This window comes from Magallana gigas, chromosome 3 (assembly GCF_963853765.1).
Source record: "Magallana gigas chromosome 3, xbMagGiga1.1, whole genome shotgun sequence".
Lineage (NCBI taxonomy): Eukaryota > Metazoa > Mollusca > Bivalvia > Ostreida > Ostreidae > Magallana > Magallana gigas.
Window position 1 is genome coordinate 57951687 of NC_088855.1, and position 16812 is coordinate 57968498.

Here is a 16812-nt window from a genome sequence, read left to right on the forward strand (position 1 = left end):
AAGGCTTGTTCCAACAGAAATCATGTTTTGCTAACTGTATTTAGTATTTTTTATGTATAGCGAATTTTAATATTGTACAGTCAGTTTACCGGTAACGAATCAGTATGCGGTTTCTCGTGCATGCAACTATTATTATCAAAATTCCAAATGTTTTTATTTTTTGTTTAAATCGCGTTTCTTTGTCCTTATAAACTGTATCAAACTTCCGAAAATATAAAGGATGAATTACGGAGACAGTAATTTCAACACCCCCTCCAGTTTCCTAGTTTCGAATTCGTTTCCCAGTATCAAATTAAGCGCCCTTTATCACTTCTGACCGAAAATTTTGAGGCGAATTAATTTCAAAAATATACTAGAGGTACATGTTAATGGACTTATAAATGAACAAGGAAAAACGATTGTGGGAATATGTCATTTAAACAAATTATATGATCGTTATTTTTATCATACCGTTTTCCTATCAAATTGAAACTGGACTTGAACAGTTTTCATTTCCGTTACTTTATAATATTGAATTTTCATTAAAACACTTTATAATAGTAATTGATGATAAGTAGTTGCCATTTTCCTTTGTTTTTCCCGTATATCTATCAATTTTTGCAGCCAAATGATACTTCTGTCGCAATGAACCGTAACTAGGAAAACTACACGTGGTTCTATTTGAAGTCGTAATTTCATTCAAAGCTCCATTATTATTTGATATGATGTATTATCTTTTTAAATGAATTATATTTACTAATTATTCACTAAATAGGGATCAATAACAAACTTATTTTCATAGTTAGGCTTAATTGTTTTCACACTTTCGTTTTTTCTGCTTTGAACATCCGGCAGCTCATATCTGGGGCACATTTTTAATTTGTAAACAATTCGGTAAATAATCGTGCAAATGGCAAACAACTTCACGCACTGATATAATATTTATTTCTGTGTTATAATCACCTAGCTAGAACTTTTTAAAACCTCAACTTTGTCTTCCACCAATAATTTTTCTAAAAATTATTCGATACTGGCAAATATTCGTTACCGGTAAAACTGTACCAGTACTGAAACATCGTATAAAAACGTTATATAACATGTACTCTGTAACTAGTCGTCTTTTGATACATGATAAAATATTGTTTAAACCAAAAAAAAAAAATACATATACCTTTCTTTTGTTTGTTAAAAATAAATTCAATTTTGTTAAAAGATAAGTATATCATTTCTTCTAGATTTTTTTTTTCATGAAAATACCTACAAGAGAGTTTTGCCAATCACAAACAGTTTAAAGTACATGTAATGTAAAACACGGGCGCCATTTTGAAACAAATTGTTAGAGAGTTCCGAATGAAATCTGATGAACGTTTCACATGGTTCTCGCACGCTTTGCTCGAAACGATTTAAACGCATTGTCCGAAATTCTGCACGCTTTGTCCGAAACGCTAAACGGTTTACACGAAACGCTTCACGATTCACACGAAACGCTAAACGGTTAATACGAAACGTTTTTCGCACGTAAGTCGCACGCTTTTTTTTGTTGTAGTAGTACGTTTCAGGGTCTGTAAATTTTGTCAGCACGCAACAATTCTAAATTGCACATTGTCTTCAAAAATTTACAAATATTTAAATAAAGAAGTTATCTTCGAGAAAAGGTTACGTGTTTTGTAAACAGGTTCGGTATAAAAAAAAAAACACCACAATTCCTGACATGACACATGAGTACATACTGTTTATTACAATGCTTGCTACCCTCTGAAAATTTAACTCGCCATTAAATATCTCATTTTTAGACGGAGGCTCTATGAGCCTCCTCTATTGCTACCGGTCAGCTCACATGTGACGTCGATAGTGGATTTGACGGACACCACCTAGCGGCAAAAATTGCAATATTCGTTTGGGATTCATATTTCAGTATTATTATTGAAATAAATATCTTATCTGAAATAACAATAAATAGAACTATTAATACATATTGCGATCAATAAACATAATTTCTCTCGAAAATGTTAGTTTATATGTCAAATTCCAAGTAAGTATGAATATGCATGAGTTTAAGAATAGCAATGGACAATGGTGTGTAATCGTTTAGTGGCTATTTATACTTTTTATACAGCTTCCTGTCCGTGACGTCAAATAATGAGGATTCCTCAAGAACCATCTTGTATTGACCGAAATATTGAATAATTATAAGATTCAATGGATAAACACGGCGTGGTTTTTAGTCTGTATCGTATATTACTTGCGCATTAATTATCAATTAATCTCCTGTGGAGATATATCTTTCTATGTATAGCTACACTCCCGCCCCCGGCATCGATCCAATAAAATGATTATTTAACAAGTTGAACCACTGCTATGTGAACTTGAGTATTCTCCCAATTAAGTACAGACAACCGTGATCGTAGCATGCCACATTTTAGTTTAGCTTTACTTGGCATGTATACTTTACCTACTATAAGGATAGTGAAACAAATAAATTAAACATATCCAGATTACACCCTTTAATACAACCCCCCCCCCCCCCACACACACACACACATTTAGTGTGTGCATAGGTAGAGTACCCAGGCCACGTGCTGTGAAGCTTGATTAATCCTGCATTGTCTGGCCAGCGCTGTCGATTTCAAAGTAAGTTGGGAAGTCAGTGTGTTTTTGCAAGCTGATGAGAGAATTTCGCGTGAAAAAAGTGTAAAAACATTTTACAGAATGTACATATTTTCTTTTAAAAGTGAAGTACGGGGTATTACAAGATCTACCGCGGTATATTATTTTAAATTTAGCTTTAAAGAGATATTACAGCGAATTCTCTTCATCTTGGATATTTCCCTTTTTAAACATAGTTAGATAAAAGAATAGAAGTCGTGCATATACAGAAAGATTGAATCTTTTCACAGCAAAAAAAGCTCGCAATTGCGTGTTAAATATTTCTCCGAAATTCTAAATTTATATCTCTAAAATTTTGTTTACACCACATGTAAAATCTGTATAAATTCGTAATATTTTCATCCCTTGCAGAAAGTCACGATGAAATGTTTACAGTTGATGCGCTAAGCTGTTGATCAAAAGGCTGAGCTAGCAATATTTACTTTTTGGACTGCCTGAAATGATGAAATCAACGGTAATTTTGAGCAAAATTGAGCAAAATGAGCTGTAGCGTCTCTTATATATAAGTATTTCATTTCCATAACTTTTTGAAATGCTTAGAAATATATCACTCTACAATCGAATCGTACATTCTGCAAAAGGAAAAGAACAACAACTATGCGAGATTGAGATCATGCATGTATTACCTTCATGTAACATTAAGGGTTTTTAAGCATGAACGATTTTTTTTCATATGAAAAAAGTTCACTGTTCAGAAGTTTTTATTGATTATATATCATTGATTTTAGTATATATTGTGAATCATTAGGTATAGTACTAACTAACAAAATATTTTTTGTTTGTAATTTGTTTTTGCATATTCCATAAAAGAGCATGAATTATTAGCAAAGTAGTTTCTGTCCTGTAGTATTTAATATTGCAAACTCTTAATTGATACTCTAAACCTTCTATACCTTAAAATTTGAAGAAAAAAAACCCATTATTATTTTTGGTAGTTGATTTTCATCAACTCTCCTATGCATTTACTCTGGCAAACCGGAAGTAAAATTATTTTAACTGTGTTTGGACCTAACCACAGATCATCGCCGCTGACAAGACCTTGTTCTCGAAAATAATCGATAGATTCAATGTAATGCATTCTGAAGCATTAAATATTATTATAGTTCAATATTGCTTGGATCCATATAATTTTCCAGAAATATTTACATTACTGAAACATAGTTTGATGGAATTTATTCTATCCTAAAATATTACGCAACATGATTCATATGATTTTTTTCTTAGAATTCTTAAAATTGTCGGAAAAGCCCGAAAATTCATATTATGAAAATATGCGTGATTCAATTACGGATAAGACTCTACTTGGCATGCGAAATTACATATCGTTGATTTTAAGATAAATGTCAATCGATGAAATCAACTCCCGTCGGTACTTCAATACTTGGAATTATTAGATTAATCTCCTCCGCAATGATGCCTCCGTCTCTCAGTACTTTCAGTACTTTGATTTAAATAATGTTTGTTACGATTACATAAACTGTGTGCGACAAATAGTTTTCCTAAAACATTTTCTTATTTTCTTTTTCAAAACACGTTTTATATGTAGGCTTTCAATCACAACACGTTTTTATAACAAAAGCAGAACTGAAAGTTTAGTAATTATAATCGTTTGACACCATATCACATATATTTTCAACTCGCAGCAACAACGGAAGACCTACTCGTGGCTTTGCCACGAGCTCTGCTCTAGTTATTATTATTTTTTTTCTTCCTATTTTTGTGCACGCGATTTCTCAGAAACGGCTCGGCCGATCTCAATGAAAGTTTTAGATATGATAGATATTGGTCTGAACCTGATTAAATTGTTTTTGTGTTGATGACGTCACGTCCGTTTTTGAGATATTGAGATTTTTCTAATTTTTATATGGGTATTTTGTCTTCTGTCGTTCTCCTAAAGTATAAGAGATATTAAGCTCAAATTTCTACGGTTGGTAAAGGAAAGATTGAAGTTTTGCATGGTTGTTGTTTTGTAAGTTTAGCACTTCTGGCGCCAAAGCTCGCTAGGGCTCGAAAATTGACATTAAAAAAGCGTCGTGAATTTTTGTGCTTTTCTCTCTTTATCTTTTTTCTGGAAAATATTTTATTAAGACATGTAATGTAAAAAAGGCTAATATTTACAAGACCTTTCGGCTGATATCAGGAAAAAGGGGCTGGCCCCTAAAATTAGGGACCTAGAAGGCTCTAAAGTCTTTTACCCATAGCTCTTCACCGAGGGATATTTTGTAATAGATTATAGAAGCAAATATGTTTATCTTACAAATATGAAGCCAAGCAGTGTAACGATTTTCTCATATGTTACGTTATTAGGGGTTTTTAGGGGTCAGAAGTCCAAAACTTTGACCACCTATATCTCAAAACGGAAAAATATTTTGAAATGCAGTATAAAAGAAAAGATGCTCAAAATGATGTACTTAATACCATGCAACCTAAAAAATTAGGTTCAGCGGCCCCAATAAGGAGATAAGGGACCGGCCCCTAAAACATTCTTTCTCAGATATCTCAAGAATGGTAACGAATTTCTGAACACTTGTTGAACAAAATGTCTTTATAATCAAATGACCTTTCATTTGATACCAAGAAAAAGAGGCTGGCCCCTAATATTAGGGACCTAGAGGGCTCTAAAGCCTTTTTACTATAGTTCTTTACTGAGGGATATTTTGTAATAAATTAAAGAAGCAAATATGTTTATCTTACAGTTATGAAGCCAAGCAGTATAACGATTTTCTCATGTGTTACGTAATTAAGGGTTTTTAGGGGCCAAAAGTTAAAAAACTTGATCACCCATATCTCAGAAAGGAAAAATATTTTGTAATGCAGTATGAAAGAAAAGTTGTTCAAAATGATGTTCTCAACAAATTGCAACCGTCAAAATTTCGTTGAACGGCCCCTAAAAGAAGATAAGGGACCGGCCCCTAAAACCTTCTTTCTCATATATCTCCAAAACGGTAACGAATTTCTAAACACTTGTTGAACAAAATTTGTGTAGAATTAAATGACCTTTTATTTGAAAGCAAGAAAAAGGGGCTGGCCCCTCAAATTAGGGGACCAAAGGACTCTAAAATCTTTAATATGTAGCCCTTTACTGAGAGATATTTTGTGAAATATTATAGAAGCAAATGTGTTTATCTTATAATTCTGTATTCAAGCAATGTTATGATTTTATCATGTGTTACATAATTAAGGGTTTTTAGGGGCCAAAAGTCAAAAAATTTGATCACCCTTATCTCAAAAAGAAAAAATATTTTGTAATGCAGTATAAAAGAAAAGATGCTCAAAATAATGTCCCTAATAACATGCAACCTTACAATTTTTTTTCAGCGGCCCCAATAAGGAGATAAGGTCCGGCCCCTAAAATATTCTTTTTGAGATATCCTAAGAACGGTGACGAATTTCTAAACACTTGTTGGACAAAACTCTTACACCTGAAACAAAATAGTATCAGGCACCTAAAATGAAGATCCTCTTTTCCTGTTTTAAATCATGTATAGCTGTTAAATAGCAAAATCAAGATCGATCATAAATCTCAATTTCTAAAATCAGACGGAAGACCTCCTCGTTGCTCGCAACGAGATCGTGTCTAGTTATTATTATTATTCTTTTTTTTTCTTACCGATTTTGTGCAGACGATTTCTCAGAGATGGCTCAACCGATTTCAATCAAATTTTCAAGATTAACGCGATGTTATCTGAAGTTTATCGTTTTTCATCCATTTTTGAAAATACACTTCCGGTCGGAAGTTATCGTCCGTTTACGATTTTAAAAAGTCAATTTTGTCGGTCGGGTTTCTCAAAAACGAGTAAAGATAAAAGGCTGAAATTTTCAGAGATGATAGATCTACCGTTTTTCTGGTGCACCTCGGTCAAGAGAATGTCCGCCGTTACTTCTGGTCGTCACCGGAAGGAAATTTGAAAATTTGAATTTTTCGACTTTTTTATTTTTTAATATTTTTCTTTGAAATTTTAACACCTTATAGTGACCCTTTTACTGATTAAGAATATGTAATTAGTTTTAAAATCGATCAAGGCATTCTCGAGAAATTAAGCGTCAAAGTTCTGAAGCGGAGTCCGAGTAGCTCAGTCGATATAGTCGTGGACATGGCCCAGGCGACCCGGGTTCAAGCCTCGAGTGCCGCAAATTTTTTTTTCATTTTTTTCGCTTAAATCTACGATTTTATCTTTGAATTGATAAGTTTAATCTAATCTATTCAAAAATCGGACGGAAGACCCACTCGTTGCTCGCAACGAGATCGAATCTAGTTATTCTTATTCTTTTTTTTTTTCTTACCGATTTTGTGCAGGCGATTTCTCGGAGATGGCTTGCTCGATTTCAGTCAAATTTTTAGGGATGGTGCCTTGTCAACTGAAGTTTGTACCGCCGGAACGGTTTTTAAAATTTTACTTCCGGTCGGAAGTTATCGTCATTAAACGATTTTTTTAAAGTCAAATTTGTCTGCGACGTTTCTCAAGAACGACTGAAGATATAGAGCTGAAATTTTTAGAGATGATAGATTTAACGTTTTTCTGGTGCACTATTGTCTAAAAAATGTCCGCCGTCACTTCCAGTCTTCTCCAGAAGGAATTTTGAAAAATTGAATTTTTCGACTTTTTTATTTTCTAATATTTTTTTTTGAAATTTTTACACATTATAGAGACCCTCTTACTGATTTAGAATATGTAATTTGTTTTAAAATCGATCAAGGCATTCTCGAGAAATTAAGCGTCAAAGTCCTGAAGCGAGAGTCCGAGTAGCTCAGTCGATATAGTCGTGGACATGGCCCAGGCGACCCGGGTTCAAGCCCCGAGTGCCGCAAATTTTTTTCTGTTTTTTTTTCGCTTAGATCTACGATTTTATCTTTGAATTGATAAGTTTAATCTAATCTATTCAAAAATCGTATGGAAGACCCACTCGTTGCTCGCAACGAGATCGAATCTAGTTATTATTCTTTTTTTTTCTTACCGATTTTGTGCAGACGATTTCTCAGAGATGGCTCAACGGATTTCATTCAAATTTTCAAGATTAACGTGACTTTATCTGAAGTTTATTGTTTTTTATCCATTTTTGAAAATACACTTCCGGTCGGAAGTTATCGTCCGTTTACGATTTTTAAAAGTCAATTTTGTCTGTCGGGTTTCTCAAAAACGAGTAAAGATAAAAAGCTGAAAATTTCAGAGATGATAGATCTACCGTTTTTCTGGTGCACCTCGGTCAAAAGAATGTCCGCCGTCACTTCTGGTCGTCACCGGAAGGAAATTTGAAAAATTTAATTTTTCGACTTTTTTATTTTTTAATATTTTTCTTTGAAATTTTTATACCTTATAGTGACCCTTTTACTGATTAAGAATATGTAATTAGTTTTAAAATCGATCAAGGCATTCTCGAGAAATTAAGCGTCAAAGTTCTGAAGCGGAGTCCGAGTAGCTCAGTCGTTATAGTCGTGGACATGGCCCAGGCGACCCGGGTTCAAGCCTCGAGTGCCGCAATTTTTTTTTCTCTTTTTTTCGCTAAGATCTATGATTTTATCTTTGAATTGATAAGTTTAATCTCATCTATTCAAAAATTGGACGGAAGACCCACTCGTTGCTCGCAACGAGATCGAATCTAGTTTTGTTTATTTTCTTACAAGGTATCAAAGTATCCAGTGTTAATCAGTGTATGATTTATCTTTTCATCTGGTACAGAAAAAGTCAAACTGTGTTGTGTATTGTCGTGCGGTGTTCTCAACTCGAGCTACCATAACCTTTTTTTCAAATAATATCCATCAGTTATCTGCAGCACATTTTAAGTATTGCATTTGTGTATTTGTCAATTATTTTTACTCTGTATTTTAACAACACAATCATGGCCTCAGGCGGTGAGGAAGAAGGAAAGAAAGACTTCGATAAGAAAGAGGAAGGAAAGAAAGAGCTAGACAAGAAAGAGTTAAAAAAGAAAGAGACTAGACTATGCTTACAAAGTAGCAAGATCAAATATAGAAAGGAATTCTGAAAGATCAAAAAGACATTATGATTTTAGAGTGAGAAATTCAAAATTAGAAATTGGTGACAGAGTTTTGATAAGACTTTTGCACAAAACCGGTAAAAGCAAACTATCAGACAAATTGGAAAGAGATTTATATGTTATTGACATACCCAATCCAGACATTCCGGTATATAAGGTGCAGAGTCCAGAAAGGGTGCAGTAAGAACATTGCATAGAAATTTACTTTTACATTTTATGTCAATTTCAGATGCTGTAGATACAGAATTTCCCAAAGAATCAGACAGACAAAATAAGAAGAGAGACAGACGACAAAAGGTGTTAGCAGAATCAGAGTCAACATCATCTGATTCAAGTGAGGATGATGATGATTCAGAGTTTACCTATATGGTAAAGAAAAGGTCAGGTAAGGAAAATATACCCAAGGGTATGCCTAATACTTCACATATTTACCATGGGAATGATTCCAGTGAATCTTTCTGTGCAACGGGCAATCATAATTTCGATATATCAGGCGCAGACAATATCGACGTTGGTCGTGGAAACTCGGTAACAACACAGTTCGATTCTTCTACTGTAGAATCAGATCATGGATTTGCTATCCATTTTATTGATTTATTCAGATCTGGTTTGGCACATAATTCTAATTTGTCTTTACCAAATATAGATGATGATGTGTTGCCAGATACTAATGTTTTCATTCCACGCAGGTCTATTAGAGAGAGAAATAAACCTGACAGATACGGAGAATGGGTATTGGGGTCCCAGCCAGTTGAAGTTTGGTATGTCTGACATAGGGAGAATGTCTCAGAAAATGTATAGTTTTATGTTTATTATTTTCAGTTGCTATATTGTTTTCAGAATTGGTGTCCATATTGATCTGAAGCAAAATGTCAGGAGACATTTTTTCTCCAGACAGGGGAGAATGTCACAGGATTAATTATTTTAGTTAATTAGTATATCATATTTGCGTTCATTTATTTCAACATTTCATGTTTTCATTTCCCATTGTTCATTTGTTTACATTCACGCCCCTTCATTCATTCATTCATACAATCATTTATAGTATCATGATAGTAGTACGAGAGATCACATGGTTACGTTAATCCCCTAGAATATTTAATAGTGATTTCACAGTAATTGTTAATCTCTATTGTCACTGACACTGCTCATAGGTCTTAGTTAGAGTAAACAAAACCACTTTGACTTAATTCTTCACATCAAAGGGATGACACTGATAACTTAATTTTTTGATTAGCCCTAAGTGACAACTTTACCTTAGGCAATTCATAGAGAAAATTAATTCTTGTACATTAGTTCTTGTAGAGGAGAGTTAGCTTGGAGACTTCGGACTGAAAGGACAGTTTTCGGAAATTACAGTTAGGAACAAGACTTGCTCATTAATGTTGTTACCTGCGTGTGTAGATTGGATTATTTAACATTCAATCTTTAATAAACATTTCTCATATCCTGCCATTTGGACTTTGTGATTTACTAATTCCCCTTGAGCTTAATTCCCCAAATGAACGTGCACCATCGCCTAGTTATGTACCAGACATCCGGGCGTGGTCACAGAAGGACCAGGGGGAGGACTATGCTGTAGTTCTGGAGGGAGGGGGCATGTCAGGGGGCGTGTCAGGTGTGGGGGGCATAACAATCAAGCTAAAGAGGAAGATTGGTGGACAGATGGTGGGGACAAAAAAGTATGTATTTAGTTTTCTAGATCCCTAATTATCATTAGTAAAGGGGCACTCCAGAATGTAATCAGATGTAGATACAATTAGAGTAGTTAAGTTTAGTGATAGTGGGATGTGGTTAAAATTTTATAATAGAGAAGGTTTTTATTTGAAAATTTCACATACCCGGTAATTGTTTTAATTCAGGAGAGAACATAAATAGGCATTGTGCCTGCTATTCAATCCATTTCAATGTATTTATATACTTGAATAAAATACTTATTAAATTAAATTAATTGTTTTAATTGATTTGATTATATAGCTTGCCGTTGGTGGAGAAGACAGAACAGTGGAGATCATTCACCTGTGATTGACGTAACAGATGAAACTTGGGGTAGGTTACATACATGTACATATTGTTCACAGTAGGCAGAGTCTCCACAGAAAGACAATGTGAAGTAAAATATCTAGCAATATGATGAATTCTTGTTTTTTACTTTTTAGCTGAAAGCTCAAGTGAGCTCTTCTGATCACATTTTGTCTGTCGTCCGTCTGTCCGTCTGTAAACTTTTCACATTTTCAACATCTACTCAAGAACCACTGGGCCAATTTCAACCAAACTTGGCACAAAGCATCCTTAGCCTAAGGGGATTCAAAGTAGTGAAAATTAAGGACCACGCCCTTTGGCAAAGGGAGATAATTAGGAATTTATGAACATTTTCAAGAAATTTTCGAAAATCGTCTTCTCATGAGCCATAAGACCAGGAAAGCTGAAACTTGTGTGATAGCATCCTCAGGTAGTGTAGATACAAAATTGTGAAAATCATGACCCCCGGGGGTAGAGTGGGGCCACAATGGGGGGTCGAAGTTTTACATATGAATATATAGAGTAAAGTTTTAAAAATCTTCTTCTCAGAAACTAATCAGCCAGGAAAACAGAAACTTGTGTGGAAGTGTTCCCAGGTAGTGTAGATTCCAAGTTGTGAAATTCACGAACTCCAGGGGTAGGGTGGGGCCACAATGGGGGGGTCGAAGTTTAAATAATGAATATATAGAGTAACTCTTTAAAAATCTTCTTCTCAGAAACTAATCAGCCAGGAAAGCTGAAACTTGTGTGAAAGCATCCTCAGGTAGTGTAGATACAAAATTGTGAAAATCATGACCCCCGGGGGTAGAATGGGGCCACATTGGAGGGTCGAAGTTTAACAGGGATATATAGAGTAAATCTTTAAAAATCTTCTTCTCGGAAACTAATCGGCCAGGAAAGCTGACACTTGTGTGGAAGCATCCTCAGGTAGTGTAGATTTAAAGTTGTGAAAATCATGACCCCCCGAGGGTAGGGTGGGGCCACAATGGGGGGTCGAAATTTTACATAGGAATATATAGAGTAAATCATTAAAAATCTTCTTCTCAGAAACTAATCAGCCAGCAAAGCTGAAACTTGTGTGGAAGCATCCTCATGTAATGTAGATACAAAGTTGTGAAATTCATGACCCCCGGGGGTAGGGTGGGGCCACAATGGGGGATCGAAATTTTACATAGGAATATATAGAGTAAATCTTTAAAAATCTTCTTCTCAGAAACTAATCAGCCAGGAAAGCTGAAACTTGTGTGGAAGCATCCTCATGTAGTGTAGATACAAAATTGTGAAAATCATGACCCCCAGGGGTAGAGTGGGGCCACAATGGGGGGTCAAAGTTTAACATAGTAATATATAGAGTAATCTTTGAAAATCCTCTTCTCATAAACTAATCAGCCAGGAAAGCTGAAACTTGTGTGAAAGCATCCTCAGTTAGTGTAGATTCAAAGTTGTGAAAATCATGATCCCCAGGGATACGGTGGGGCCACAATGGGGGTCAAAGTTTAACAAATGAATATATAGGGTAAATCTTTAAAAATCTTCTTCTCAGAAACTAATCAGTCAGATGATTCTTTATAATTGTTAAGACTTAGGCCCCAGGACAATTCTTTGGCCTCTCAAGAAGGTTCAGAGTTTGATGTAGGTTTATATTCCATATATAAACTATTGTTAAGGATCTTTTTGAGAACTGCAATACTCAACATATGATATGACTATAAAATCATCCTGTTAGAAAAGATTATAAACATATACAGGATCTACATGTATTATTGTACATTGTCCAGATAGTTTGTATTATGACTCCATTAAGCTGATTTTATCATACCTATTGTTCATCAGGTGAGCGATGTGGCCCATGAGGATCTTGTTTGAAAATGATCAGAGGAAATATTTGTACATGTACAGAAGATATAACTTTTTTACCCTCCTAATGACGTACAAGTATTGATGACAACTTTTGAATTTCCTTAGAGGGTGAAGAACCGTCATTTCCCACAAAGAAGAAGGGCGATGATACTTCAGACGAGGAGAAGGAGTGGCTAGAGGCGCTGGAGAAGGGGACACTGGACGACTCGGGGATGCTGAAGAGGAGCAAGGACCCCAATCTGATGACGGCCAGACAGGTATGACTGACTTGTGCTGTAATTAAACTAAACAGGTACTGCTGAATTGAATTGAGAGGGCTTGCTGATGTACTTATCATATGCTACTGTCTCTGATACATTCTACATTCCCATTTATATGTTCACAATATGTTCATTCAGTATTCTCTCCTTTGTTCACCACTTTGTGTTATAAGTTCAGTGTGCATTGCTTTGTTCAACATTCACCAAGGGCTCTACTTGCCTTGCTCTCTAGGACACTCATGTTCAGAATTCAAATTTGAAAGTAAAAAGTATCAGGGATTTTTGTGAGTGTCAAAATGTACTTAAAATTATTGAATGAATTATTATATTAAGAACTAGTGCAGAATTGTTTTTAAAACTTACATTTACATGCACATTAAATCTGCTTCGTTCGCATTGACAGCGAGCTTTAATTCATGGACAACAAGCAGAACTTCTTCAGTTGCCATCAGCTATCAGGTGTGTACATGTAATCACCTCCTCTCCATTTTGTATGCTATCATTGCAAGATTTACATAACAAATTAGTTCCTTTATAAATTCAAATTCTTAGATTTGTCCATATAAACTCATTACAGCAGGATTTTATTCTGCAGTTAGAATAGTTGTTATGCCCAATGGGAAACTAGAAACCCCAAATATTGGTTCTACTCTCAATAAATGAGTACAAGATTAATCATTTTTTTTTTTTTTTTTTTTTTTTTTTTTTTTTTTTATTTGAAGTTGAACAATCAAATGCATTTGTATACAATAAAGTGATAACAGCTTTGAGAAAATATCACTTCAAAACAAAATTTTTTCTTGAGAGAGAGAGAGAGAAAGAGAGAGAGAGAGAGAGAGAGAATTGGTTGTTGAACATGAGTAAGTAATTGATTTATAGTTTTATATCATCTCTATATAGTCAGAGTCTGCTATAATTGTTTAGTGAAGTCTATTAAGAAGAAAAAGCCAGGTTTCCCATCTCTTATAAAAATCATCTAATCTGCAATTTCGGATAGCTATATATCTTAGAGTTGATATATGTGTTTTAATATCTATAAGTAATTCATGAATTGTTAGTGCTTCATTAAGACATCTTTTCCTATAGATATAGGATTTCATAACCAAGAAGATAGAATAAATGTCTGTAGAAATAGGGTCAGAGTGTAGCCCGAATATAAAAATTAAAGGATCTCTTTGGATTGTAATTCTCTTTGATTGACAGAATTCAAAAAATTGCTGAAAGAGTTCTTGAACATTAGGACACTCCCATAGTACATGAAAAATTGTCTCATCATGTTGTTTACAAAAGTTACACAACTTACTACATTCCTTTCCTATTTTAAATAGATATTTATTAGTTGTTAGAATGTGGTGATTAATTCTAAATTGCAGCCATTGTAATTTGGTACTTTTAATGTTGACAAAAGGTAACTGGTATATGGTTTTCCACTGTAAGTCTGACAACATAAAAAATAATCCCCATTTTGATTTATTGAAAGATGTGACATTTTCCATGTTTAGAATATTATACATAATCTTAGATCCTTTTCGAGGTGAGCAAAATAATTTAATGTGGAAAGGTATAAAAGGCCTTGGGTTATCATCTTCTTTTGAGATTCCATGATAATGTAAACTAGTTAAAATAGATTTTTGTAAACCAAGATAAGTAAGGAAGTTTGACTTGACATCAAACTTACTTTGAAGGTCTTGTAAACTTAAAAAGGACCCATTTTCATCCAGCAAATCATTGATATAAACAATATTCTTATTGAACCAATCAATAAAGAAAATTGATTTCCCCCCCATTGTAATATTCTTATTGTACCATATGGGTTGTGTAATAAATTCATGCCATGTAAGTAATTTCATTCTATCTTGTATCTTTTTGAAAGCAATAAATGTATCCTTCCAAAAGGAGTTTCTAACTAAATTAGTTAATATACAGGATATGAAGTCTGGACCAGTCTTCAGCACTATGTCCGTATTAATTGATTTATTTAATAATATATTCCATTTTGAATTTGGGCTATTTATCAATCTTCTGATCCAAGATGACTTTAGACTTTGGATGTAATTATTTATTTCAATCATTTTGAGACCACCATCTGAGTATTCTTGTGTAATTTGTTTTCTTTTTATTTTGTCCACCTTAGATTTCCAAAGAAAATTAAACAATATTTCATTTAAGTCTTTAATAAATTTACTTGATGGTGTTGGAAGTGAAATAAACAAATGATTCATTTGTGATATAATAAGAGATTTGATCAAAGTAATCCTACCAATAGGAGTTGTATGTCTTTTGTTCCACTGATTGATGATTTCTTTAATTTTAACTAACTTTTTATCATAATTGAGTTTTGGAATATTTGCTAGATCTACGTCAAATTGGATGCCTAGTAATTTAAATTGTGTTGTCCAATGAAAATTCATTTCATGACATAATTTTTCAGTAGAATATTTTTTGCTGCCTATCCAGACTAATTGTGTTTTCGATAAATTAATCTTGAGTCCAGAGATTGTATTAAAATTATTCAATTCATCAATAGTTGTTTTGAGGGATTTTTCTGAGCCATTTAAAATTAGTACAGTGTCGTCAGCATATTGAGATATAAGATATTCAGTATCATCTATTACTATTCCTTGTATATTCTTATTACTTTTTATCTTATAGGCCAAAATTTCTGCACACAGTAGGAATAAATAAGGAGAGATCGGGTCGCCTTGGCGACATCCTCTGCTAGGTTTGAAAAATTTTGAAAGATATCCAGCTTGTGTGACCGATGATTCTATATTACATTGAAAAGTAGATATCCAAGATTGAATGGATACTCCAAAGTTTAAAAAATCTAAACATTTGTGAATAAATTTCCAGGAAACAGTATCAAAGGCTTTTTCAAAATCAATCATTAACAATACACCAGGGATGTCATTTTCCTCTGTATATTGCATAAGATCATATATCAGTCTAGTATTTTCACCAATATATCTCCCTGGTATGAAACCTGTTTGATCGGGACTAATAATAGTATCAAGCATATTTTTTATTCTCTGAGCAATACATCCAGAACCTATTTTATAAGCAACGTTTAATAGTGTTATTGGTCTCCAATTTTTTAAAAAAAATTTACTTTTACCATCTTTTGGGATACAGGTAATAATTCCTTGTTTCTGTGTGACTGAGAGTTCCCGAACTTTGTACCCATAATTTAGAGATCGAACCACGAAATGTCCTATCTTGTTCCAAAAAACTTTATAGAATTCTGTTGTAAATCCATCACTACCTGGACTCTTATTATTTGCCATATTTTTCACAACTGTTGTAGCTTCTTTAAAGGAGATTTCACCTTCTAAGGAGTCTCTTTGTTTATTATTAAGTGTTTTTATTTCAATGTTTGTTAAAATATCATTTAGATTATAGTCAAAGTTTTCATCATTTTTATTATATAAATTCTTATAAAAACTCTCAATTTCATTCAAAATTTCCCTTTGGTTTGTTATTTCTTTCAAATTCTCTTCCTCTATTATTAGTTTTGGTATTATTTTATTTGTATAATGTCGATTTTCTAAATTCAGAAAATAATTTGTAGGTTTTTCTCCTTCATCTGCCCATTTAGCTCTAGATCTCACCATACTGCCTATAAGCCTATGATTTCTTAAATTTTCCAATTCCTTTTTTTTTTCATTAATCAGACCTATATTTTGTTCATAGTTTTCTTCTAATCTATTCATTTCTGTTACTATTTTTTTTTCTTTTTCATTATTTCTTTTTTTTATAAAGCTTGAATAAGATATGGTTTTGCCCCTAATTTCCATTAAAAGAGTTTCAAGGAAAAGCTGATCATTAATTGTAAATTGTATTTCAGAGTCAGATATAGTGGAAATGCCATTTCTACTATATACGGGCAATGCATAATTTTCTTTGATTTGCATGATTATGGTATTAATGGTTTTAATGTAATCTGAATCATGCAACAAGGAATTATTAAATTTCCATAGACCTTTTCCATGAGTAAAGTTTCCAATTTTGAGAGTTAATAAAACTGGAG

At 33.6% G+C, this 16812-nt stretch overlaps 1 protein-coding gene across 1 annotated transcript in view; it reads right to left on the minus strand.

Annotated features, from left to right (window-relative positions):
• LOC117692664 (uncharacterized) overlaps nucleotides 1–16812 on the minus strand; it is a 356019-nt gene that overhangs the window by 298682 nt on the left and 40525 nt on the right. The window lies entirely within an intron of this gene.